This window comes from Macaca mulatta, chromosome 5, assembly GCF_049350105.2.
Source record: "Macaca mulatta isolate MMU2019108-1 chromosome 5, T2T-MMU8v2.0, whole genome shotgun sequence".
NCBI classification, from domain to species: domain Eukaryota; kingdom Metazoa; phylum Chordata; class Mammalia; order Primates; family Cercopithecidae; genus Macaca; species Macaca mulatta.
In genome coordinates this window covers 59,179,102-59,206,266 of record NC_133410.1, presented here as the reverse complement: position 1 = coordinate 59,206,266, position 27,165 = coordinate 59,179,102, and the positions used below count along the sequence as shown (strand labels likewise).

The 27,165-nt window shown below is 37.4% G+C and overlaps 1 long non-coding RNA gene across 1 annotated transcript in view; it reads right to left on the bottom strand.

Moving 5' to 3' along the window:
* Positions 1-27,165, bottom strand: part of LOC144341156 (uncharacterized) — a 60,853-nt gene that overhangs the window by 9,637 nt on the left and 24,051 nt on the right. The window contains exon 2 of the long non-coding RNA XR_013417897.1: positions 3,706-3,787. This is a non-coding gene — a long non-coding RNA (uncharacterized LOC144341156). The remainder of the gene's footprint in view (positions 1-3,705; positions 3,788-27,165) is intronic.

The following is a 27,165-nucleotide window of genomic DNA, read 5'->3' as shown; positions in this document are numbered from 1 at the left end:
TTCTTTTTTTCTTTTTTTTTTTTAATACTTTAAGTTCTAGGGTACATGTGCACAGCATGCAGGTTTGGTACATATGTGTACATGTGCCATGTTGGTGTGCTGCACCCATTAACTCGTCATTTACATTAGGTAAATTTCCTAATGCTATCCCTTCCCCGTCCCCCCTCCCCACAATAGGCCCTGGTGTGTGGTGTTCCCCTTTCAGGAATCATTTCTATAGATTGTGTTCCAGGATAATGCATAGGAGTATCAACTAACTCTTATTTGCTCTCCCCCCCTTTTTTTTTTTTTTTTTAATATTTCCTCATTTTGAACATGTGGCCAGGCCAGTATATGTTTTCTGACCTTAAGACTTTTGCAGGACAGAAAACAGTTGATGCTGGGAGTGAAAATATCTTTCTAAATATTAAGTTCATTGAAGAAATGATATCCGCCACCCTGATGGGGGATGGGGAGGGAAGAGAGGGAGAATGGCTGAGGGGAACTGAATGAGAGAATGACAACAGTTGACAAAAAAGGAGGGAAAGGAAGAAATGAATCCCAATTTAAAGCAAATCTCAGTGTAATGTGCTATACGTTGCTTGTTTGTCCCCTCCAAATTTCATGTTGAAATTTAATCCTCAATGCTGGAAGTGGCACCTAGTGAGAGGTGTGACAGACCTTTCACGAATGGCTGGGTGCTGTTCTCATGGAATGAGTTAGTTTTTGCTCTATCGGGTCCCGTAAGAGCTGGTTGTTAAAAAGAGCCTAGCACCCCACCCCACCCCCCAGCCCACCTATTTCCTCCTTTCTGGCCATGTGATCTCTGCACATGCTGGCTTCCCTTCACCTTCTGCCATGAGTGGAAGCAGCCAGAGGCCTTCACCAGATGCCCAATCTTCCAGCCAGCAGAATAATGAGCCAAATAAGCCTTTTTCTTTATAAATTACCCAGCCTCAGATATTCCTTTATTGCAATGCAAAAATGGACTAAGACATAGTGGAAGGTGAAAGAACTAATTGATATCAGAAGCAGTATCTAGGGAAGGTGACAAGACTTTGAGATGACTACCTGGTACCCCTGGGGATATAGAGACTAGGTCTCCAAGTGCCCATGCTTCAAAAACTATGACAACAGAGCCTCTGATGTGGAAGGGACCATTTGTTCTGGAAGAACAGAAGACTCAACAAGTGTGAACTAATGAACAATGCCATGTGAACATCCCAGTAGTGTAGTACATGCCCATGTGGTGAGGAAATACCCTAATGAGGAGTGAGATAGAATTTCTACCCACAAGAGTGAGATGTGGTCCCAGAGATGGATTTAAGTCTAGTTACACAAATTTTTAAAATGAAAATTCTCTTATTTCTGAGTTTTTAGCAGTAATATTGTCAGGAAAGATGTAATAAAAAATTGGAAACGATCATGGATGTCAGGCATGGCCAAGATTGCAATTGCCATCCTTGTTAGAAAAAAAGGAAAAAGAACATGAGAAGGAAGAAGAGAATGAAAAGAGGCAGAGGAAGCAAGGAGGAGAAGAAAGAGGAAGTACCAGTAGTTATCTCTGTATCCTGGTTGATATCTTCCTCAGCATCAATCTACACACTCCAAAGGGAATAGAAGTGACCAAAAGTGGTGGGAAGTGAGGTTGTCCAGGAGGTAAATTGTATGTCTTCAAACATGAACTGCAGGAGGCAGGCTGCCGAGCAACTGCATAAACTACCCATATCGTGGCGAGAAGCGCAAATGCTGGGGACCAGAGGAACTACTGTCCAAATACAGTCATTTTATCCCTTGATTGCTTTATTAGATGTTATACTTTTTTAAAATTGTCGAATGTTAGCAAGTACCTGTCCTTAAAGATAGAATCAAGCTGGCAGGCCTGGACACTTGTCCCTTCTGATTCTCAAAGGAAAAACATCACTGATGGGTAGAAATCTGTCTTTCCCTAACAAAAGAAGGGCAAAGTACAGTAGCATGGAAGGGAATGAGAATTATAACTGTTATGGGAAGAATTTTATTTGAGCTGCAAAGACATTACAAAATCCACAGGTCGACCATGCTGTTCTGCCTGTTCCCCTCCGCAGCTCTATCTAGCGCTTGCCCCTTGTTTGTCTTAATTTCAATTATGTTGCTTATTGTTTAGAATTTTTGTACTATGTAAGTTTAACTTCAAATTACTTTCATTCATTATGAAAAGTAACATTACAAACCTCTATATGGTCATCACCCAACTACATAAAATCTTAACCTTTTGCTTATCGATATTTACTTCTTGTTTTGAAAAAGAAATGATGCACAGTATATTCAGTTAACACTCACTGTATCCTCTTACCTCATTCTTCCCCTCTCTCCCCCAAAGTAATCCCTATCCTAAATTTTATGTTTATCATTTCTATGCATACTGTAATCCATAAATAATAGGTAGTATTTTTTCATGTTTTAAAAATTACATAAAGAATATTATATTGTTCATATAATTCTACCACTCCTTTTGCCCCAAATTATTTCAACTTTTTTTTTTTCTTTTTTTGAGATGGAGTCTTACTCTGTCACCCAGGATGTAGTGCCATGGTGTGATCTTGGCTCACTACAGCCTCCGCCTTCTGGGTTCACGCTATTCTCCCGCCTCAGCTTCCCCAGTAGCTGGGATTACAGGCATGCACCACCATGCCTGACTACTTTTTGTATTTTTAATAGAGACGGGTTTCACCATATTGGCCAAGCTGGTGTCAAACTCCTGACCTTGTCATCTGCCCACCCCGGCCTCCTGAAGTGCTGGGCTTATAGGCATGAGCCACTGCACCTGGTCTATATTTAAGCTTTTTTGAGGTATAATTTATATATAATAAATTCCACTTTTAGGTGGTTCATTTTGATGAATTTTGATAATTATATCAATTGTGTAACCACCAATATAAGCTATAGAAAAATTCCTTCATCAGAAAAAGGTTTTTTGTGCCCCTTTGATCCCTGGCTCCTGTCCAGATCTTCCACGTAAGCATCAGGTAGAGGTCCAAAGAAAGAGTTGGCAGGGGGGTGCAGCCTTCTCCTATGGAAGCATACCACACTGACACTCACTAGTAAAAATTCACTGAGCTCCACTCTTATCCACTTCTATGGCAGCCATCTCTTCTCACTGCTGTGATAAATGTCCAACAGCTTGTTTCTGTTCTGCTGTCCTCAGAAGGACCTGTCAGCCTTGGGTCTTAACTCATCAGGTGGCCTTGCAACCTCAGCTCACTAATGGGCTGCGAACATCATGATTTTGTAGACTCTCTGGTTTGTTCTCATTGTTAGAGTGCAAGCGGTTTTCTCTTGTTTTACTTGTTTTCTCCATCTTAAGCATAAGCCAAAGCTTCTTTAGATGGATAATAGTGGATATCAAACACTTCATTGTATAAATTATCTTGGGTGGAACAGTTTTATGTTAAAGAGTCTATATTTACATTTGCACAAAGTTATATTTTTTTGCAGTGGCCTGAATCTCCAATGAAAAATTTTAGATCTCAATTTTAAGATGTGCTGGGTTTTTCAAAATTCTCCTAAGAGGTAAATAGGTAAAAAGTTTAAGAGGCCACCGACTTATATCAGGCACAGCCCCTATAAAGCTTACATATCCCCAGAGTCTAGTGGGAAATATAGGTTACAATATAGTGTCATACATTTTAGAAGAGAAGTAGTTACAGAGAATTGTGAGAACAGAGTAGAAGAGTTTTGGTTAACCTTGGTATGCTGGGACTTCCAGGCTGATTCTTGGAAAAATAATTCCTTTCTAATGCTCCACATCAGGCATCAGCAAATTTTTCTGAAAAAGAACAGACAGTAAACATTTTAGGTTTTGCAAGTCATATAATCTTTGTTGCAACTAATCAGTTCCCCTGTTATAATAAGAAAGCAACCATAAACAATATGTGAATGAATGGGTGCACAGTGTTTCAATAAAACTTTATTTACAAAAACAGGCAGTGGACAGGATTTGGTGCACAGATCATAGCTTACAGACCTCCTCTCAATTGTGATCAATTATGTGTCCATCTAAAAACCATGTAATACCTAGTAAGGTTCAGAAATTGTCACAATGTACAGTATATAGAGGTGAGTGATGTAAGTATTCTGTCAAGAAACTCACAAACCAGAAGGTGAGAATAATGTGAAAATAAATAATTACAACAAAATGTATTAAATGCTATGAAGCATGTATACAGCACAAAGCTAGGATAGAAATGAGTATGGAGGCAGGGTGCAGTGACTCATGTCTATAATCCCAACAATTTGGGAGGCTGAGGAATGAGGATCACTTGAGCCCAGGAGTTCTGAGATCAGCCTGGGCAACAAAGCGAGAACCTGTCTCTACAAAAAATTTAAAAATTAGCCCATCATAGTGGTGCACACTTATGGTCGTAGGTACTCGTGAGGCTGAGGTGGGAGGATCATTTAATCCTGAGAGGCTGAGGCTGCAGTGAGCCATGGAGATGCCACTGCACTCCAGACTGGGTGACCGAGTGAGACCCTCCAAAAGAAAAGAAAAACAAATAAAAAGAAAAGGGAAGGGAAAAGGAAGGGGAAGGGGAAAGGAAAGGAAAGGACTGTGGCTAAGGCCAGACGCAGTGGCCTATAATCGCAGCATTTTGGAAGGCTGAGGTGGGTGGATCACTTGAGGTCAGGGTCCAATACCAGTCTAGGCAACATGGCGAAACCCCATCTCTACTAAAAATAATTTTTTTTAAAAAATCAGCTGGACGTAGTTGTACACACCTGTAGTCCTAGCTACTTGGGAGGCTTCCTTGAGAGAAGATGGAAGTTGCAGTGAGCTGAGATGGTGCTGCTGCACAGTTCAGCCTGGGCAACAGTGTGCGACTCCATCAGAAGGAAAGACAGAGAGAGAGAGAGAGGAAGGAAGGAAGGAAGGAAGGAAGGAAGGAAGGAAGGAAGGAAGGAAGGAAGGAAGGAAGGAAGGGAGGGAGGGAGGGAGGGAGGGAGGGAGGGAGGGAGGGAAGAAAGAAAGAGAGAGAAAGAAAGAGAGAGAAAGAAAGAAAGAAAGAAAGAAAGAAAGAAAGAAAGAAAGAAAGAAAGAAAGAAAGAAAGACACCAAAAGCAACGGCAGCAAAAGCCAAAATTGACAAATGGGATCTAATTAAACTAAAGAGCTTCTGCACAGCAAACGAAACTACCATCAGAGTGAACAGGCAACCTACAGAATGGGAGAAAATTTTTGCAATCTACTCATCTGACAAAGAGCTAATATCCAGAACCTACAAAGAACTCAAACAAATTTACAAGAAAAAAACAAACAACTCCATCAAAAAGTGGGCAAAGGATATGAACAGACATTTCTCAAAAGAAGACATTCATACAGCCAACAGACACATGAAAAAATGCTCATCATTGGGAGTTATACCTGATGTAAATGACGAGTTGATGGGTGCTGACGAGTTGATGGGTGCAGCACAGCAACATGGCACAAGTATATATATGTAACAAACCTGCACGTTATGCACATGTACCCTAGAACTTAAAGTATAATAATAAAAAATAATTAAAAAAAAAAGAAAAAATGCTCATCATCATTGGCCATCAGAGAAATGCAAATCAAAACTACAATGAGATACCATCTCACACCAGTTAGAATGGCGATCATTAAAAAGTCAGGAAACAACAGGTGCTGGAGAGGATGTGGAGAAATAGGAACACTTTTACACTGTTGGTGGGATTGTAAAGTAGTTCAACCATTATGGAAAACAGTATGGCGATTCCTCAAGGATCTAGAACTAGATGTACCATATGACCCAGCCATCCCATTACTGGGTATATACCCAAAGGATTATAAATCATGCTGCTATAAAGACACATGCACACGTATGTTTATTGTGGCACTATTCACAAGAGCAAAGACTTGGAATCAACCCAAATGTCCATCAGTGGCAGACTGGATTAAGAAAATGTGGCACATATACACCATGGAATACTATGCAGCCATCAAAAAGGATGAGTTTGTGTCCTTTGTAGGGACGTGGATGCAGCTGGAAACCATCATTCTTAGCAAACTATCACAAGAACAGAAAACCAAACACCACATGTTCTCACTCATAGGTGGGAACTGAACAATGAGATCACTTGGACTCGGGAAGGGGAACATCACACACAGGGGCCTATCACGGGGAGGGGGGAGGGGGGAGGGATTGCATTGGGAGTTATACCTGATGTAAATGACGAGTTGATGGGTGCTGACGAGTTGATGGGTGCAGCACAGCAACATGGCACAAGTATACATATGTAACAAACCTGCACGTTATGCACATGTACCCTAGAACTTAAAGTATAATAATAATAATAAAAATAAAATAAAATAAAAAAAGAAAGAAAGAAAAGAAAAGAAAAGAAAAGAGAAAAGAAAAAAGAAAAAAACAGGAAGGAAGGAAGGAATGAAGGAGGGAAGGAAGCAAGGAAGGGAGAGAAATAAAGAAAGAATGTCTAAGTTACTTATAGGACTAGAAAATATTTTGTTTGCCTACTGCTGGTCCCATGTAGCCACTTGTCAATAGCAGAGATCTAGAGATTTCAGACTTAGAATGAATCTTTGTGTTTGTGAAGTTTTACTCCTTATACACATGAGGAAGCTAAGGCTTGGAAAAGTTAGCATATTATGCAATATTTGACTTGCCACACATATACTTTTGGTAACAGAAAAAAATGTGTTAAGTCGGATCATCTATGAAAAAACATTTTTCCACAGATTAACCTAAAAGGGCACAAAAAATGTGAACAAGGAACATTGAGAAACACTTATATTCTTGTATTCAGATAATAACTAGGAGAAGCCCAAGTCTATCAGAGTAACTGTATTTCTCATCTTGAGCTCTGTATTTAATTTGGCATGGTGATTTTTGCAACATTTGATATTTCCTAGCTCATTAAATAGATAAGAACGGGGCCCAAGATGTTGTTTTACTATAAATTTTTATAAAGCATTGTAGTGACAGAGTGAATATCAGAAGAAACTTAAGTAAGTGGAACTGAGAACAGGATGAGCAGCCAGCAGTGTGAGCTAAAGGACGCCACAGCCTTGGGGCTCTAGGTAGAAGAAAAGAGGTAAGAGGAGAGTGGACAGTGCCAGGGACCAGCCTGTCACCTAGCACTATGTCTCAGAATAATTAGGCCTCATAAAAAAGTGGTCTATGCATCCAATAGCTGAAACATTTCCTCCTAGGGATGATTGCACTGTTTATTTCAAAATTATTTAACTGAAAGTGAGAACATTTCTGTATTCTAATATCAGGCCCTGGAGGCAATTGCTTAAAACACAATGAGAATAGGTGGAAAACATGGAGGATTTGCTTTCAAAGAAGGTGTGCATATAATAAGCAGTCTATTTATTTATTAATCATTATTTTACTGACTTAAATAGACAATGAATGCATGACTAAGAATATGGGAGAATGAATCAGTGACATTTATGTCTGGGTGGGTCTGTTACAATTTTATTGTTTCTAGTTTCTAGATTAGATTGTAGCAACTACTTGTGCTTTCTGTTTGAATTTAAAAATGAGCTGGAATCTGGTCAAACTAATGTCCAAATCTACACTAAGCCCAGTGGCCCCAGAAATTTCTTGAAAAATTGACAACAGAGTAAATTACATTTAAAATGTTCTTTTAAGCAATTGCACAAAGAAGCATATCACCCTGCTCCAGGCCAGACAATAGTCATGTGCAGGACGAAACTGATGGGCACCGAAAAAATTAGGGAAAGCCTGGCGGATAACTAATGGCTGCTTTCAGGATGAAGTCTGTTGTGAAGCTATTGGAATTCTAGATAGGTGGAAGTATATACAGAGGGAACATGAACACCTACAAAAATTAACTCCTCCTTCAGTAATAACCAGGGATTTTGTTTTAATATAAAATTGTATTTCAATATTTCCTAAAAATAGACTGGTTCTATCAGAAAGTAAAAACACTGCAGAGGGAAAAACTGATTACCTCATGAAATATATGAGAAGCATTACTCATGTAAGAGAAGAAGGAATACTTCTTCAGATGGTAATTATGTTTGTATTTGTACAAAATACATTGATTAATTTTGGATTTGTATTCAAGTAAAAAATTGGATCCAGTGAGACATATGTGCATACCGTTCAGGGAAGAGAAAGGATAAGAGAAAGCTGAAGCTTGTGCAGAACAGCACAAAAGACTAAATACTGAGCCAAAATCCACTAAACAAAATCATCCACTGGACTTGAGTTCTGATTCTAAAATAAGATACCTGGAAACTTTCTCTTGACCTTCCTTTGTCACACATTGATTCCTAGACAGTCCTCTTTTCTACAACGTTTTTATTCAATTATATATACCTGGTACACAAATGTTTATTGACTGAACTAAATAACTGAGAGAGTTAAGGTAAAAAATTAAAAAAAAATTAATCAAGAAAAATTTAAAAATCACCTGTAATCTCACTAACTGCACTGAGGCAATAGGAGCCATCAATCTGATACAATTCCTTCCAAATATTTTTATACAAATATGCACACACATAAGCACACATACACAAGTTATATTTTTAAGTTTCATGTTTTGCAATTAACAGTATACACTGAAGACTTCTTTATGATCACTCATTAAAAGCACGATTTTAATGGCTATATAATTTTCCAGAGTAAGAATGTTCATAGGAACATTCATAGGAACATTTATGTTACTGTTAAACATTTTGATTGTTTACATTGTTATGAAATATTTTTATATATAAATATTTGACTGAAACTCAGATTATTACCTAAAATATATTTTTTATAAATTAAAATACCTTTCTCAATTAGATACATAAAATGGTTATCTGCTTGTTCTGATTTACATTTGTGATTGGGTGCTTGGTGACCCAATTTTCTTTTGGGGAAGTAATGTTTTCTTACTGATTTATACAAGTTCTTTGTGTATAAAGTAAATGATAATACCTTGTCATATTTGTTGTACACATGTTCCTTGGTTATTCATATACCGTTTAGTTTTATCTTTTTACCAGTTTTGATACAGATTAATTTGATATAGATTTAATTTTAATTAACTCAGATCTAGCAATTATTCCTTTGTGGTATCCTCTGTTGATTTTATGTAGTAAACAACTTTCTCCATTTGAAGTTTCAATTATATTTTCTCCTGGATTTTAACATTATTGTACATAAGAAAGTGAAAAAACTCAATTTGCAGGTTGTCATTTTTCCTGATATTATTTTTAAAATATCTCAAACATAAAATTAGGCAAAAGGAAGTAGACACAAAAGAATATGTATGTAATATTAATCCAGTTTTACAGTTCAGACACATGCAAAACTAATCTATGTTGTTAGAAAGCACAACAGTGGACAGTGTGTGGTGGTTCATGCCTATAATCCCAGCACTTAGGAAGGCCAAGGCAGGCACAACACTTGAGGTCAGGAGTTCGAGACCAGCCTCTGGCCAACATGGTGAAACGCCATTTCTACTAAAAATATAAAAATTAGCTGGGCTTGGTGGTGTACACTTGTAAACCCAGCTACTAGGGAGGCTGAAGCAGGAGAATCATTTGAACTCGGGAGGCGGAGGTTGCAGTGAGCTGAGATTGCACCACTGCACTCTAGCCTGGGCAACAAAGCAAGACTCTGTCACGAAAGAAAGAAGGAAAGAAGAAAGAAAGGAAGAAAGGAAGGAAGGAAGGAAGGAAGGAAGGAAGGAAGGAAGGAAGGAAGGAAGGAAGGAAGGAAGGAAGGAAAGAAATATTTAAGTTTACCTTACTAAGTGTACATATTTTCATAAAATGTTTTAATCATAACTATTCATACAGTGATTTATATTTTATTTGAAGAAAATAGTTTGTGATTAGTAAATAATATCACAGAAGTCTTAAAGTAGTTAGCATATTATACAGGACATTTTCTCATTCTTTCAACCCCCCTGTGGTTTTACATTCTACTTCAAATTTGTTTCGATATTGTAATTTGTATTTCACAGACATAGAGCAAGATATTTCTTGGTAGTACTAATTAAATTTTTGTCTAAGCTTCCTTCCCTGTTTATTCATCCACATAAACTTTAGAATTATTTTTCTGGATTGCAGAAATTGTGCAAAAAATAAGAAGAATGAATAAGGCCTACTATTTCATAGCATAATAGCGTGACTATAGTTAATAATAACTTAACTGCACATTTTAAAATACTTCCGTATAATCGGATTGTTTGTAACTCAAAGGATAAGTGCTTAAGGGGATGGATACCTCATTCTACATGATGTGCTTATTTCACATTGCATGCCTGTATCAAAACATCTCATGTATCCATAAATATATATACCTACTATGGACCCACAAAATTTTTTTAAATAAAATGATACCAGAGAATTTTTTAAGTAAACTTTTAACATCAGAGATTAGGTTTGTCTCTTATAGTTTATATAAACTTGATTGTACACTATGTAGTATTTTATGTCTTATTTATTTTGCTCAATATTATGTTGTGATATTTCTCATGTTGTCTCAGGTAACAGTAGCCTGTTCATTGTCATTGTTGCAGAGCACTCCTTTGTATGACTACATTCTACTTATTTATTCATTCTACGGTTGAAGGACATATGGATTGTTTATACTTTAGGGCTATTATAAGTGAAGCTATTTTGAATATGTGTACATATCTATAACTGTGTTATCCTGGGAGTTTAATTATTAAATCATAGGATATTTTCATGTTAAAAATTTCAATAGTTTCAGTTTTCCAAAGAGGTTGATCAATTTTTACACTCCCATCAAAGAATGTATGAGAGTTTCTGCTGCTTCATATCTTCACCAATACTTGGTATTATCAGTATTGTACTTTTTATGCATTCTGGGGTTTTGTAGGAGTATTATACTGTGATTTTAATTGTCATTTCCCTGATTTAATGAGTTGATCACTTTTAATTTGTGTCTATGAATCTATAAAATACATATCTTTTCCATTTTCTTAAAAATGTTTTATTATAGGAAACAATTTAATTTATAAATCATTATATATTAAACTCTCTGAAGTGTGCTAAAAGAATGTATAGATATTAAAGACATCAATTCAAAATTGAAATGTACTCCAAGAAAATGAACATGGAAACTTATTTTTGATCTACTACATAGGTATTATCATTCCACCTTTGAGGAAAGTAAAATTTCTCATCCATAGTTCAAACATCTAGAAAAACCACATACTGGTTTCAATATCTAACTTTTTGAAACATTTCTGCTCAACTGAAAACTATTTGAGTGGAAAACAGTGATAATTTATCATTTATTTAAATATTCTGTAACTCTTCAGTTTGCTTGTTTTTTAAGTAATAGAAGATTTTGACCTGGATCTATTTCCACAGCTTCCCAATGTGCTTAATATCTTCTCTTGTCAATGATCATGTCAGAATTTTAAAGGGAAAATACAAAAAAGTGGGTTCTACTCGTAGCCAAGAAAATGATAACACCAAAAGAGTGTAATCTTCTTTTTTCAACAGGAGTTGGAAGAAACCTATGCTGCCTGGGTGTAGAATGTCAATCTGGTAGGTGGAACTAAGTGAGAGGGAAAAGCAAACGCGCATAACTGAATCCTTAACTTTGTTACTCCTCTTATAAATGGACAATAAATACTGACAATAAATCCAGACCAAGGCATTTTCATTATATAGACAGAGAGAGAAAGACTGTTTTTCATGTTATTAAATAATATGTGAACACCAAATGACAAGTGTGTGTTCTTTATTTGTGTTGATATATGATGTGGTTTGGCTGTGCCCTCACCCAAATCTCAAATTGTAGCTCCCATAATTTCTGCATATTGTAGGAGGGAGCCAGTGGGAGGTAATTAAATCACGAGGGCGGGTCTTTTCCATGCTGTTCTCATGATAGTGAATAAGTCTCACAAGATCTGATGGTTTTATAAAGGGCAGTTCCCCTGTACACACTTGCTCATTCTCTCTTTTCTGCTACACATAATACATGCCTTTCGCCTTCCACCATGATTGTGAGACCTCCCCAGTGATGTGGAACTGTGAGTCCATTAAGCCTCTTTTTCTTTATAAATTACCCATTTTGGGGTATGTCTCTATTGGCAGCATGAAAATGGACTAATACAGTAAATTGGTACCAGTAGGGTGGGGCACTGCTGTAAAGATACCTGAAAATGTGGAAGCAACTTTGGAACTGGGTAACAGGCAGAGGTTGGAACAGTTTGGAGGTCTCAGAAGAAGACAGGAAAATACAAGAAACTTTGGAACTTCCTAGAAACTTGTGGGGCTCAGAAGATAGGAAAATGTGGGAAAGTTTAGAACTTCCTAGAGACTTGTTGAGTAGCTTTGGCCAAGATGCTGATGATGATATGGACAACGAAATTCAGGCTGAGACGGTCTCAGATAGAGACGAGGAATTTGTTGAGAACTGCAGTAAAGGTGCCTCTTGTTATGTTTTAGCATAGAGACAGGTGGCATTTTGTCCCTGCCCTATAGATTTGTGGAACTTTGAACTTGAGGGAGATAATTTAAGGTATCTGGCAGAAGACATTTCTAAGCAGCAAAACATTCAAGAGGTGACTTGGATGCTGTTAAAAGTATTCAGATTTAAAAGGGAAACAAAGCATAAAAGTTTGGAAAATTTGCAGACTATGTGATAAAAAGAAAATCCCATTTTCTGAGGAGAAATTCGAGCCACTGGCAGAAATTTGCATAATATGGAGCCAAATGTTAATCACCAAGACAATGGGGAAAATGTCTCCAGATCATGTCAGAGACCTTTGCAGCAGCCCTTTCCATCACAGGCCAGAGGCCTAGGAGGGAAAAATGGTTTCGTAGGCCTGACCCAGGACCTTGCTGCTTTGTGCAGTCTCTGGACTTGGTGCCCTGCATCCCAGCCATGGCTAAAAGGGGCCAATGTACAGTTCAGGTCATTGCTTCAGAGGGTACAAGTCCCAAGACTTGGCAGCTTAAATGTGTTGTTGGGTTTGTGGGTGTGTGGAAGTCAAAAACTGAAGTTTGGGAACCCCTGCCTAGATTTCAGAAGATATATGGAAATGCCTGGAGGTTCAGGCAGAGGTATACTGCAAGGGTGGAGACCTCATGGAGAATCTCTGCTAAGGCAGTGCAGAAGGGAAATGTGGGATGAGAGTCCCCACACAGAGTCCCCACTGGGGCACTGCCTAGTACAGATATGAGAAGAGGGCCACCATCCTCCAGACCCCAGAATAGTAGATCCACCAACAGCTTGCACTGTGCACCTGGAAAAACCACAGACACTGAATGCTAGTCCATGAAAGCAGCCAGGAGAGGGGGCTGTACCCTGCAAAGCCACAGGGGCAGAGCTGTCCAAGACCTGGGAGCCCACCTCTTGCGTTAGCAAGACCTGGAGTGAGACATGGAGTCAAAGGAGGTCATTTTGAAGCTTTAAGATGTGATGCCCCGCTGGATTTTGGGCTTGCATAGGGCCTGTAGTCCCTCTGTTTTGGCCAATTTCTCACATTTGGAAAGGCTGTATTTACCCAATACCTGTACCCCTGTTGTATCTAGGAAGTAACTAACTTGCTTTTGATTTTTACAGGCTCATAGGCAGAAGGGACTTGCCTTGTCTCAGATGCGACTTTGTACTGTGGACTTTTGAGTTAATGCTGGAATGAGTTAAGACTTTGGGGCTCTGTTGGGAAGTCATGATTGGTTTTGAAATGTGAGGACATGAGATTTGGGAGGGTCCGGGAGCAGAATGATGTGGTTTGGCTGTGTCCCCATCCAAATCTCGAATTGTAGCTTGCATAATTCCCATGTGTCAGGGTAGGGACCAGGTGGGGGTGGTAATTAAATCATGAGGGCAGGTCTTTCCTGTGCTGTTCTTGTGATAGTGAATAAGTCTCAAAAGATCTGATGGTTTTATAAAGGGCAGTTCCCCTGTACATGCGCTCTCATTCTCTCTTGCCTGCCACCATGTAAGATGTGTCTTTCACCTTCAACCATGATTGTGAGGCCTCCTCAGCCATCTGGAAATGTGAGTCCATTAAACCTCTTTTTAATTATAAATTACCCGTATATCTTTGTCAGCAGTGTGGAAAAAAATTAAACCAATATACTTAGTGTAAGTTCATTCATTTTAGTTGCCGTAGAGTATTTTACTGGATGACTCTGTCACACTTTATCCATTTCCCATTGACAGACACACAAAGCACATCCAATTTTTTACTCTTAAATTAATGTTGAAAAGAGCATTCTTACATATATTTCATCACGTGAACAAGAATTTCTTCAGGGGATAGGCTTATCAGAAGAATTGCTGAAATGAAGTTTATTGGAAAAGAAGCAAAAATACCTACTTGTTGGTTTGTCATGCAGCATGAGCTTCCTCACCACATGGAAGTCTAAGGTTAGTCTAATGTTTTGTATGGTGGCTTAAAGTAACAAGGCCAATGTCTCACCTAACAAGGCAGAAGCTGCACGACCTTTCATAACTTGGCCTCAGAAGTTACACAGCATCATTTCCACTGCATTTCCTCAGTACCGAGCAGGTCACCCATACTCAAGGGCAATATTATTGCAGGAACTTTTGGAAAATAAAACACAGCTATTAGCATCTTTTTGAGAATTGTTCTTTTCATGGGCATTATACCTTTATAGTGTATGTGTTTGAATAATTTACTGTATATAAAACATGAGATTACATCCTTTACATTAACATACAGCAAACATTGCCTCACTGCTTTCTGGAATTCAGTGTTGCAAAGAAGATATTGCAGGCCAATCTGATGTTTATTTCTTATTACATAACCTCTTCTTCATGTTCCATGTCATTCTTGTCATTTCTAAACTCTTCTAAGCACTTTTATAATAGAACATATCTTAAGCAATACTATCAATCAGTAGGGATAGTTACATAATTTATGATGCATTCAAACAATGGAATATAGAGTCATCAAAAAGAATGAGGCAACATTTTACTAATCAACATGGCAAGTTTTCCAAATACACAGTATGAAAACTTGCACAGCATGCTTTCATTTGAGCAGAGAAAATAGAGATAATCTACATACAGATATGAGCCACATAATGACATTTTGATCAATGATGAACTGCATATAAGATGGTGATCCCATAAGATTATAATACTGTAACTTCACTATGTTTAGCTATGTCTATTTGTTTTCATTTTTATTTTAGGTTCAGGGGTTTATGTGCAGGTTTGTTATATAGGTAAATTGCATGCCACAGAGGTTTGGTATACAGATTATTTCATCACCCAGCTAATAAGCATAGTGCCCATTAGGTAGTTTTCAATCCTCTCCCGCCTCCCACCCCTGACTCTCAAGTAGGCCTTGGTGTCTGTTGTTGCCTTCTTTGTATCCATGTGCACTCAATGTTTAGCTCCCACTTATAAGTGAGAACATGTGGTATTTGGGTTTTTTGTTCCTGTGTTAGTTCACTTAGGGTAATGACCTACAACTTCATCCATGTCACTGCAAAGGACATGGTCTCATTCTTTTTAGGGTTGTGTAAACTTTTTCAAAATTCATGTGGAACCAAAAAAGTGCCAAACACTCAAGACAATTCTAAGCAAAAAGAACAAAGCTACAGGCATCACGTTACTGAACTTCAAACTATACTATAACGTTACAATAACCAAAACAGCATGATACAGGTACAAAAACAGACCCACAGGCCAATGGAACAGACTAGGGAGCCCAGAAATAATGCCACAACATCGATAACCATGTGATGTTTCACAAAAGTTGACAAAATAAGAAATGACAAAAGGACTTCCTATGCAATAAATAGTGCAGGATAACTGGTTGGCCATACACAAAAGAGTAAAACTGGACCTCTTCCTTATACCACATACAAAAATCAACCTGGATTAAAGACTAAAATGTAAAACCTAAAACTATTTTTAAAAAACCCTGAGAGATAACCTAGAAGTGTTTAGATATACAAATACCATTTTACCATTGTGCTACAATTGCCTACAATATTCAGTACAGTAACATGCTGCACGGGTTTACAGCCTAGTCACAATGGGAAATACCAAATAGTCCAGCTATGTAGTGGGAGAGGCTGTCTATGTTTGTGTAGATACACTCTATGATGTTCCCACAATGACAAAATACCCTAGTGACACATTCCTCAGAACATATCCCCGTTGTTAAGTGACACATGACTGCACACACTGACATACCGTGGAGATACTACTGATAAAGCAAATATCAAAATATGAGTTACATATTTTTTTGTTTCCCAGTGTATATAAAAGTTATATTTACACTATGCTGTAGTCTATTAAGTGGGTAATAGTAGTATGTCTAAAAATGTATATACCTTATTTTAAAAATATTACTAAGATGCTAAGAATCATCTGAGCCTTCATTGAGTCATAATCATCTTGCTAGTGGAGGACCTTGCCTCTATATTGATGATTGTTGACTGATCAGGGTGGTAATTGCTGAAAGTTGAGGTGGCTATGGCAATTTATTAAAATAAGATAACAATGAAGCTTGCAGCATCGACTGATTGACTCTTCCTTTCACAAAAGATTTCTCTATAGCTTATGATGTTGTTGGGGAGCATTTTACCCACAGTAGAAACTTCTTTCAAAATTAGAGGCAGTCCTCTCACACCTTGCCACTGTTTTATCAGGTAAATGTATATAATATTTTAAATTCTGTGTTGTCACTTCAGCAATGTTTGCAACATCTTCACCAAGAATAGATTTCATTTGAAGAAACCGCTTGCTTTGCTCATACATAAGAAGCAGCTTCTCATCGATTCAAGTTTTATAATGAGATTGTAGCAATTCAGTGTCATCTTCAGGTTCCACTTCTAATTCTAGTTCTCTTGCTATTTCTACCACAACTGCAGTTACTTCCTCCACTGAAGTCTTAATCCCCTCAAAATCATCCATATGGACTAGAATCAGCTTCTCTCAAACTCCTGTTAATGTTCATATTTTGACTTCCTACCATGAATCATGAGTGTTGTTAATGGCACCTAGAGTGGTGAATCCTTTCCGGAAGGTTTTTTGATGTACTTTGCCCAGATCCATAAGAGGAATCACTAACTATGGCAGCTATAGCATTAAGAAATCTATTTTTTAAATAATAGAATATTAAAGGCAGAATTACTTCTTGATCCATGGACTGAAGAATGGATATTTTACTCCTTTTATAAGTGCACCAGTCATATAGCTAAGATTAGGGGGCCACTTTATTCTAATATGACTTCATCCTAACTTAACTAATTACATCTTCAACAACAAGCACTATTTCTAAACAAGGTTTCATATTCTAAGGTACCGGGGGTTAAAACCTCAACATCAGAATTTTGCAAGAGAACGTAATTCAACTGTAACACACACCTAATTGGTTTTGTTCTCTACAAAGGAGATCTTTTAAAATAGATATGATTACAATGATATTATTTTGTGGGAGCTGTCAAGTTCCCATTTGTTGATAATTATCTTTAATATAATTTTAATATAATTTCAGAAACACATACATTGTTTTTATTTTCATGTGAAGTAAACATGCACGCTCATTTTCAATGAAGTTTTTCATCAACTGCTAATAGAAGAGAGCAACATTGCACATTAAACTCAAAATCATGGCAATTAGAGCTCACAGTTTGCTTTTATAGTGTATTAATGGGCATGTATTTTCCCAAGAGAATACCTTCATGATTCTGTCTTGCTTGAATGAACATTAAAATTAGCCTGGATTCCCTGAGACCATATCAACTGGTATTGCCATTTAGGGCTAATAATTGTGGAAATTAGGCAGAGATTCAACACTGACTAGAAAATACATTTAGGCAATTATGCTTTGATTCTATCAGCTGGAGAATTACAGCACTACATTAAATAAAAAAGACTTGTATGCCTTTTATGCAACTTGGAAGACTGACAAATTTGAAATTTTTCAAGAGTCTGCAATCCAAATACCCAAATAAAGTTATTTTATTTGTGTAGCTTTAATATGTGCGTAATTTATTATAATTCAAATGGCTTAGAAAATTTTTCTTTACTGGCTTTCTATAATTTCCAAAACTCCCACAAATTTACTTACTTTATAATTTTATCTAAAACAGTAGCATGAACAAAACAGAACATTTGAATCATCACAGATGAGCCACCAGCGCAGTAGAGTGTCCTCTTATTAGTTTTATATGGAAAGGGTGGAACGAATAGACTGGTTGACAAAATGAGATATCTTTAATATAATTTCCCTAAATGTGAGGCATTACTTTTAAGATGCATCTCCTCTTAATAAATAGTTACTTGGAGACTGGACACTTCCAGGACACCTAAGAGGCTGAGCTGTGATCACTCAGTGAGAGATGACAAATAAAGACTGATAGTGGCCCACGCTATTTACTCTGCGTAATGCCAAATAGTGTTCTGTAGCACTACATCGAGCTTTCTTTTCTCCATTTATGCTTTAAGTAGAGGTTTGAGAGCTGATCATTATAGCATTATCTTTTCTTCTCCCCTTTTCTTTTGCCATTTCAGGAATTGACACTGGCAGGCAGGGTTCAACAGTACTATATATATTTGCAACTTTCTAGAGAAGAAAGATTACCAACTGAAAAAGTAAAGAGTAGCTATGTGAAGTTAAGTAAATTGGTCATGGCGTGAACCCGGGAGGCGGAGCTTGCAGTGAGCTGAGATCCAGCCACTGCACTCCAGCCTGGGCCACAGAGCGAGACTCCGTCTCAAAAAAAAAAAAAAAAGAATCCAACCTCAAGTTACGTATCCATTTATTTTCTCATCTCCATACGTTCCTATAAAATGTCAGTCCAATTTCATGAACAGTTTTCACAATGCTTAGCACACAACAATCACCACCAATTTTCTGACTCTCTGAATAATCCTATAAGCTCCATGCAAAGAAACTTTACTAACCAGAAATTAAAAGCACAGTCGATATTTATGGAATCTTAATGAGGGATTATACTAAACTGCATCTTATTAGCTCTATAGCACGAAAATACTCTCTCCCAGGTAACCCATTTTACAAATGTCAAGGACTGGGTTTTGGAAGACAGAATTTGCCTCCATTACAGAGTGATGAGTGTATTAACCCATCATGTTTCAAATATGCTTTACCAAGATTGTGACACTTCAAACAGGCTTCCAAATTAATCATTCACAAGAAGCAGTACAAACACAGGTGATTTATGTAGCTCAGTAAAGTCTGTCACAGAATTGACATATGTTGTTTTTCCCAGTATCTTTTCTGTTACATCAGAACTTGTCAATGCATAATTATGCATGCCTCCTGGCTGAGAAAGTGCCATGTCTCTTTCTTTTTTGTGCTAATAAAAAATTGCACCAACTGTGCTATGCAGTAGTAGGTGGGCACCCCACATCTCAAACATTCTGGTTGATTTCACTCCTATGATTTAAAAGAATGGTGTCTTTGCTATCAGTTAGAAGCCCCCAAATTCAGGTTTTATCCCTGTGATAAAACCGTTTAAAAACTCTTCTTTGGATATACATCTCACTAAATTTGTTTCTCTCTTGCTCTCATATTTATTTCTTATGTTCCGGGTAGTATGCAGATTCTCACCTAAAGACTTTGGCATATCACAAGGAAGAGATAATAGTCATTTACCAAGTGAAAAAGAATAAAGAGAATTCACCTGTAATTTGTATAATTTCAACACAAAAAAATCAAAATCACTCCATATTGCTCTTTTGGAAACCAAGTTATAATACTAATATAACCATAAAGAATAACATATTACATATTAATTATTATTGAGTACAATGCTCTAATATACACCCAAGTGTGCTACCTAGCAATAATTGGCTAAGTGCATCTTAATAATTGCAAAATTAGAGCAAAGTTAAGAGGAAAATAATGGGAACATTAAAAAAAGTTTTCCTTTTTCATAAATTCAAAGGCAGTAATGTAATGAGATTACAGTTTTTCACAAAAATATGACTTATTTATTTTATCTTCTAATAGTGAGGAAGTCACTCTTAGAACTGCTAAATTAAGTTCAGTTTTCTACCTGCACAGTTCTACATGACAGGTTGTTGGTACTTAATGTTTTTTTATTCTGCCTTATTTGATTTCTGAGGGAATCCATCAGAAATTGATTTAGTTTGATCTAGTACAAGTTATCTCCTCTAAAAAGAATTGTTTAATATAATTCAGTAAATGGAGCCATCATTACAAAAACATTATATAGGCCTTTGTTTTTGCTAATTATCCAGTCATAAGCATTAGACCTTTCCTATGTGAAATGCAACATTTATTAACCCAAGAAAAGAGTAAACAGAAACTTCTGATCCATCTACCATTTACATTTAAATCAAAATAGCACTGATTATTTGAGATATACTAAATGGATTGAGGTTACTTGTTACAGTTTGATCTTAGACTACTATGCTCTGTGCAGAAATGAATCATCATTTTTATATGGAAATTTTACAATTTAATAAGATCTAGTTATGATATATTTTTAAGGTACACTTTAAATTGCTTATTTTCTTACATTTGGATAATGACTAACTTAAGTGACTTGCTTTGTAAATACATTGATCGTCTTTTCCCAATTTCCAACATGTATGCATACCTCAAGTGTATTTTGTATCCCATCTTTGCCTGATTTTATATTACCTAAAAGTCAACTGAAAGGCCACTTCTATCAGTGAAAAAAATTCCCTAAACTGAAATTAATCACTCACTTTTCTGAGCTTTAATAGAAGTGAGATTTTTGTACTGTTTTATATTCTCATTTGTTGTTTTTTGAATACTCAGAGCTTGTACTAAAACTTATCATCTTTTTTCTTTAAATTACAGTGGCAGAATTTCTGAGATAAGCAATACAGTAAGATAGAGAAATTTCTAGAGGAGGCCAGCTATCTATCTTCCATGGAAGCTTCAAAGGCAGGGCAAGATCACCTTGTTCTGACCTACATCTTCATAGACCCAGAGACCTAATTTTACCAGCAAATCAAAAGCGAGAATGAATGTCAGAGCATTAATTTACATAGAAAATACCTTTCATTAAATCACTCTACCTAACATATGGAATATGCACCTCGGAAAGCCAAATTAAAATTTGAAGCTTGATATGCTAGCATGGAATCAAGTTTAAGGTTTTATATAACTTGGCTATTTTAAGCTTTTAGGCTAAAACAGCCTGGTGAATTAATTTTCAAACCAAGACTGTCCATGTCAGGAAGGCTATCCTACTCTAAGCTTATTGATCAAGATTCCAAGTCCCTGAGAGGTGCGTTGATGGGCAACGCCAATATTTTGTCTCTGTAATGCTGCTTTATCTATCTCCTTTGATGAACAAGCTACTTTATGATTGCCTTGACTTATATGACTTGAAATTTTTCTGCTTCCATCAATTAGGTCATTAACTTAAGTCTTAATGGTAATTTTCTTCACTTTATATTTTTTCTCTTCAAACTCTTGGTCATGTGAGATACAGGTGATGGAATCTTTCCCAGGTGTTCTTGTGGACCTACTACAATAGTTACTGATGCTTAAAAATTGCTTTCCCTAAAGTCTCCAGTAAGCTCCAAATTAATCCACATCCTCAGATCCAAGATGCCATAGATTAAAGTAGACATCATAAATTTAATAATATTCTATCAGGACCAAAAAAAACAACAGAAAAAAAAATATATATATATTGATTATAAGACTCATTCAGAATTAGAAGCATTAAAATGTGAACTTGTCTTAGAATGAGGGAAACATGGGCCAAGAATAATCTATAATCCTTGAACTCATTAATATCTTGGGAGTATTTTTTTTATAGACTGTCTTACTTGATATTAGGATGTCCCTCTCTTCTAGTCTTTTATCTGGCCAGTGTGTGTTTCTTCCCAGTCTCTCTTCATCCTTCTCATGAACTCCCTTTATCCAACATTCCCCCTCCAAGCCCTTAAATACTGGGCTTTTCCACATGTTTTTTGTTGTCTCTCTTTCTTCTAGCATAATTAATTCTCTTTGAGGAATATCATCTTTGCCCACAACTTTATCAAATTATATACTGATAATGTTAATATTTTTAAATAAAATTTATTCATACTTCAGAAGTCTTTCAAAACTGCAGGACCGTGTTTATGATTGACTACTGAAAATGTTTTGTGCAGATAAGCAGAACTATCTATAAAAAGGGTTCACCATTTCATTTAACCCCAAATTCCTATGGGATTGAGGGCCTTAAGGTCTAGCCATTGGGAAATGACATTTTGCATCATTCCTTTAAACAGCTGCATCTGAGCTCTAACTGCTTGGCTCCTGTCCCCAGAATATTTATTCCCATTACAAAAGGTGCTCTCAGGTTTGCACAAATATGAGGCAGCTTTACGATGACAAGGTCACTCCAACAAAGCTCAGCTTCACACTATATTCCACTGAATCTCAGCCCAAGCATGCCTCTCTGGAGGGTGCCAAGAGAAAGAGCACCTGTGCATCTGTTTCTGCATGTGAGTTTTCTGAGCCTACTCCAGATGATGCTTGCTGGTCTTCACCTGAACTTACAGCATGACAACACACTCAATATTGAGCTATCTATCTGCCTCTTAACACATCTCAACTCTAGCAAAAATCTACTGTTAGTTCTATTTCTACTGTCTCTGAATGGACTGCAGTTTATCTAAGTTTGAAGTCCGGAAGCAATTTTTTTTTTTTTTTTTGAGACAGGGTCTCACTTCCACCACCTAGGAGAGAGTGCAGTGGCACTATCACGGCTTATTGCAGCCTCAACCTCTGGGGCTCAACAGTCCTACCACCGAATGTTTTCATTTTTGTTTTTTTACGGTTTATTTATTTATTTTTTTATTATACTTTAAGTTCTAGGGTACATGTGCATAACGTGCAGGTTTGTTACATATGTATACTTGTGCCATGTTGCTGTGCTGCACCCATCAACTCGTCAGCACCCATCAACTCATCATTTACATCAGGTATAACTCCCAATGCAATCCCTCCCCCCTCCCCCCTCCCCATGATAGGCCCCAGTGTGTGATGTTCCCCTTCCCGAGTCCAAGTGATCTCATTGTTCAGTTCCCACCTATGAGTGAGAACATGCAGTGTTTGGTTTTCTGTTCTTGTGATAGTTTGCTAAGAATGATGGTTTCCAGCTGCATCCATGTCCCTACAAAGGACACAAACTCATCCTTTTTGATGGCTGCATAGTATTCCATGGTGTATATGTGCCACATTTTCTTAATCCAGTCTGTCACTGATGGACATTTGGGTTGATTCCAAGTCTTTGCTATTGTGAATAGTGCTGAATAAAGCTGGAGGCATCATGCTACCTGACTTCAAACTATACTACAAGGCTACAGTAACCAAAACAGCATGGTACTGGTACCAAAACAGAGATATAGACCAATGGAACAGAACAGAGTCCTCAGAAATAATATAACACATCTACAGCCATCTGATCTTTGACAAACCTGAGAGAAACAAGAAATGGGGAAAGGATTCCCTATTTAATAAATGGTGCTGGGAAAATTGGCTAGCCATAAGCAGAAAGCTGAAACTGGATCCTTTCCTTTCTCCTTATACAAAAATTAATTCAAGATGGATTAGAGACTTAAATGTTAGACCTAATACCATAAAAACCCTAGAAGAAAACCTAGGTAGTACCATTCAGGACATAGGCATGGGCAAAGACTTCATGTCTAAAACACCAAAGGCAATGGCAGCAAAAGCCAAAATTGACAAATGGGATCTAATTAAACTAAAGAGCTTCTGCACAGCAAAAGAAACTACCATCAGAGTGAACAGGCAACCTACAGAGTGGGAGAAAATTTTTGCAATCTACTCATCTGACAAAGGGCTAATATCCAGAACCTACAAAGAACTCAAACAAATTTACAAGAAAAAAACAAACAACCCCATCAAAAAGTGGGCAAAGAATATGAACAGACATTTCTCAAAAGAAGACATTCATACAGCCAACAGACACATGAAAAAATGCTCATCATCACTGGCCATCAGAGAAATGCAAATCAAAACCACAATGAGATACCATCTCATACCAGTTAGAATGGCAATCATTAAAAAGTCAGGAAACAACAGGTGCTGGAGAGGATGTGGAGAAATAGGAACACTTTTACACTGTTGGTGGGATTGTAAAGTAGTTAAACCATTATGGAAAACAGTATGGCGATTCCTCAAGGATCTAGAACTAGATGTACCATATGACCCAGCCATCCCATTACTGGGTATATACCCAAAGGATTATAAATCATGCTGCTATAAAGACACATGCACATGTATGTTTATTGTTTTCATTTTTTATGTAGAGACAAGGTCTTACTATGTTGCCAAGGTTGGCCTCAAACTGGCCTGAAGCAATCCATCAGCCTTGGCCTCCCAAAGTGCTTTTGTACCTGTTTTTATACCCAGAAGTAATTTTAAACCTGTTTTTCCTTCCTTCCTTAATTTCTTCTACTTCCTCTCCCCTAACTTCTAATTGGTAACCAAACCCTGAATATTCACCTTGTTCAAGAAGTTAACATTTCCCCCTCTTCTCTATACTTCCATTGGCTCTATCTTAGTTCAGACCCTCATTATCTTCCTTATTTCTCTATGAGCATTTCTGGCTCTCTGTTTTGACCTAATCAAATCCACTCTCTATAATGATACCAGAATAATCTTGCCAAGTTCACATCTTTATTTTTAATTAATTAATTTATTTATTTATTTATTTTACTTTTGAGATGGAGTTTCACTCTTGATGCCCAGGCTGGAGTGCAATGGTGGGATCTAGGCTCACTGTAACCTCCACGTCCTGGTTTCAAGCAATTCTCCTGCCTCAGCCTCTCGAGTAACTGGGTTTACAGGCATGTGCCACCACGTCCAGCTAATTTTTGTATTTTTTTTAGTAGAGAAGGGGTTTCTCTAGGTTGGTCAGACTGGTCTCAAACTCCCAACTTCACATGGTCCACCCGCCTCGGCCTCCCAAAGTGCTGGGATTACAGGCGTGAGCCATGGCACCCAGCCGCCAATTTCAAATCTTATAATTTTTTTTGCAGCTTAAAGACCCTCAGTGACTTTAGATTACTGACATAAGAAAATCTACAGTCCCTCATCTAGGCCACACTAACCTTTTTGAAGCTTCCTAAGTACTTCCTGTTTCAATTTTCCATGCCTTTCTGCCCTTAGCCAGAAATATAATTCTTCCTTTTAAACTCAATTATACAGAAAACTCATTCTTATCCAATATATTAAGGCCATTAACGAGAAAAACAAAGCCGAGAGTTTGGCAAACACATCCCTACCTACCATTTCCCTCTACCTCCCATGCCCCAATACACATGTACAGCAATGCTGAGAAGTTAGACAGACAAAGAAATCCTTCATAACATGTGTTGAACTCCTGAACTGATACCTGAATCTGCTACCAAACTTTTAGTTATGAAAGACAATAAACTCTGTTTTTAAATTTTGAGTTAGATTCCTGTGAGTTGCAATAGAAGTTCCGATTAATGTAAAAAGTCTTTATAGAAATATTTCTGTGGGTGACAGAAATAGCAAGTTGATTGTTATTCAAAAGCTATGTATGATAATAAAAACTAAGGAAAACTCATGACTCATGTATCTGGTGATATCACTCAATTGCAATATAGTATCACCACAATAAGTAAAAGGAGTATAAGTTGGGGGATAACATTAAGGGTAAACTGTATCTTTTTAAATTTTCAAGAGAAATAAATGATAAGATGTCCCAAGAGAATTTGAAAGATATTAGCAAGGAGTTAATTGTTGGCTCAAGAGTTGGTGCTGACATTTTAAGCATAAGTTTCCAGTTGACATTGGGTAGATAAGCAAAAAAGATAAAGATCTCTGTTAACTGCTATTCTTCTCATCAGGAACACCCAGTGGAATGCAATGATTGTTGATCTCACTACATAAAGCATAGTATTTTTCACTAAGCTAGGAAATCGCTAATCTCTTCATCAAACCCTGAGGAAGGAATTATTTAGATTATTGCCTCCACTGGTTACTGGCCAAGTGCTGTTTCCAATGCAAACATGGTTCCCTGAGGAACAAAGGGAAATGGGAGTGGTTTCATCAGAACAAACAAGAGAATTATGTCTGGCCATTACTTTTGGATTGTCCACCATTTCTCTTGATGTAACCATAACTTCCAACAGCCCCTTTGCTCATAGATTTCAGTTTTTAGGAAGAAACCTATGTCATTCGCTAAGATGGAGAATTTTGGAAACTAGAGAAGGTGGATCATGGTAGAGTGAAGCAATCCAAACAAGGGAAGCTATGACATACTCTATGTCTGAGTCATCCCAGCTTAGGAGGAATTTCTGTAGGAGTGAAAAGGTGCAGCCCTGCTGCACTTCATGGGCTAAACTTCAAGAACCTGATGTTATCACCAGGGGAATTCTTGGTCAGCAAGCACCTGTTTCTAGGCTTTCACAGGCCTGCTAAGTTATTAAGAACTAAGGGATAAAGAATGAGTGTTGAATGATATCCACATTTGCATATTTAAACCAATCTGTATTAAAACAAAAAGGGCAAATCCAAGATATCTCAAAAATCCCTTGCATCTCTTAGATTCCATTCCTCTACTATTACTCAGTGATTCAAGAGAAGTTCTGAGGTAGGCATGATCTGATAGATGGTTCAATATGGGGGACAGGGAAAACTCATGTGAGAAAGGCGAAGTATATACAGAGACAACTTTCCAAGAATCTCTAACTTGAGTCATGTTTGATAGCCACACTCTAATACCCTGTTCATCACCCTGGGAGCACTCATGCTTCGAATACCCTGCCAGGCATGCACACATATCATGTCACTTCTGCCTGCAGCCATACCTTTGCTCACTCTGAGACCTTGGCTGTGAAGGCTCTCTCCACATATTTTCATCTAATTGTCTTTTATTCATTATATTATGATTATGATTATGATTAATTTAGAGATGAGGTCTCACTATGTTGCCCAGATTGGTCTCAAACTCCTGGGCTCAAGGGATCCTCCCCCCTTAGCCTCCTGAGTAGCTGGGACTTCAGGCACATGCCAACCACACTCAACTAAAGGGTCAGACCTGAATCTCTGGGTTGAGCTAAGACAGTTCCCTCTGTGACCCTACAGATCAACAGGCATCAAGTCTTAGTGTAACTAAAAACCATTTATTAAAGATGGAGACTACTAGGCCGGGCACGGTGGCTCAAGCCTGTAATC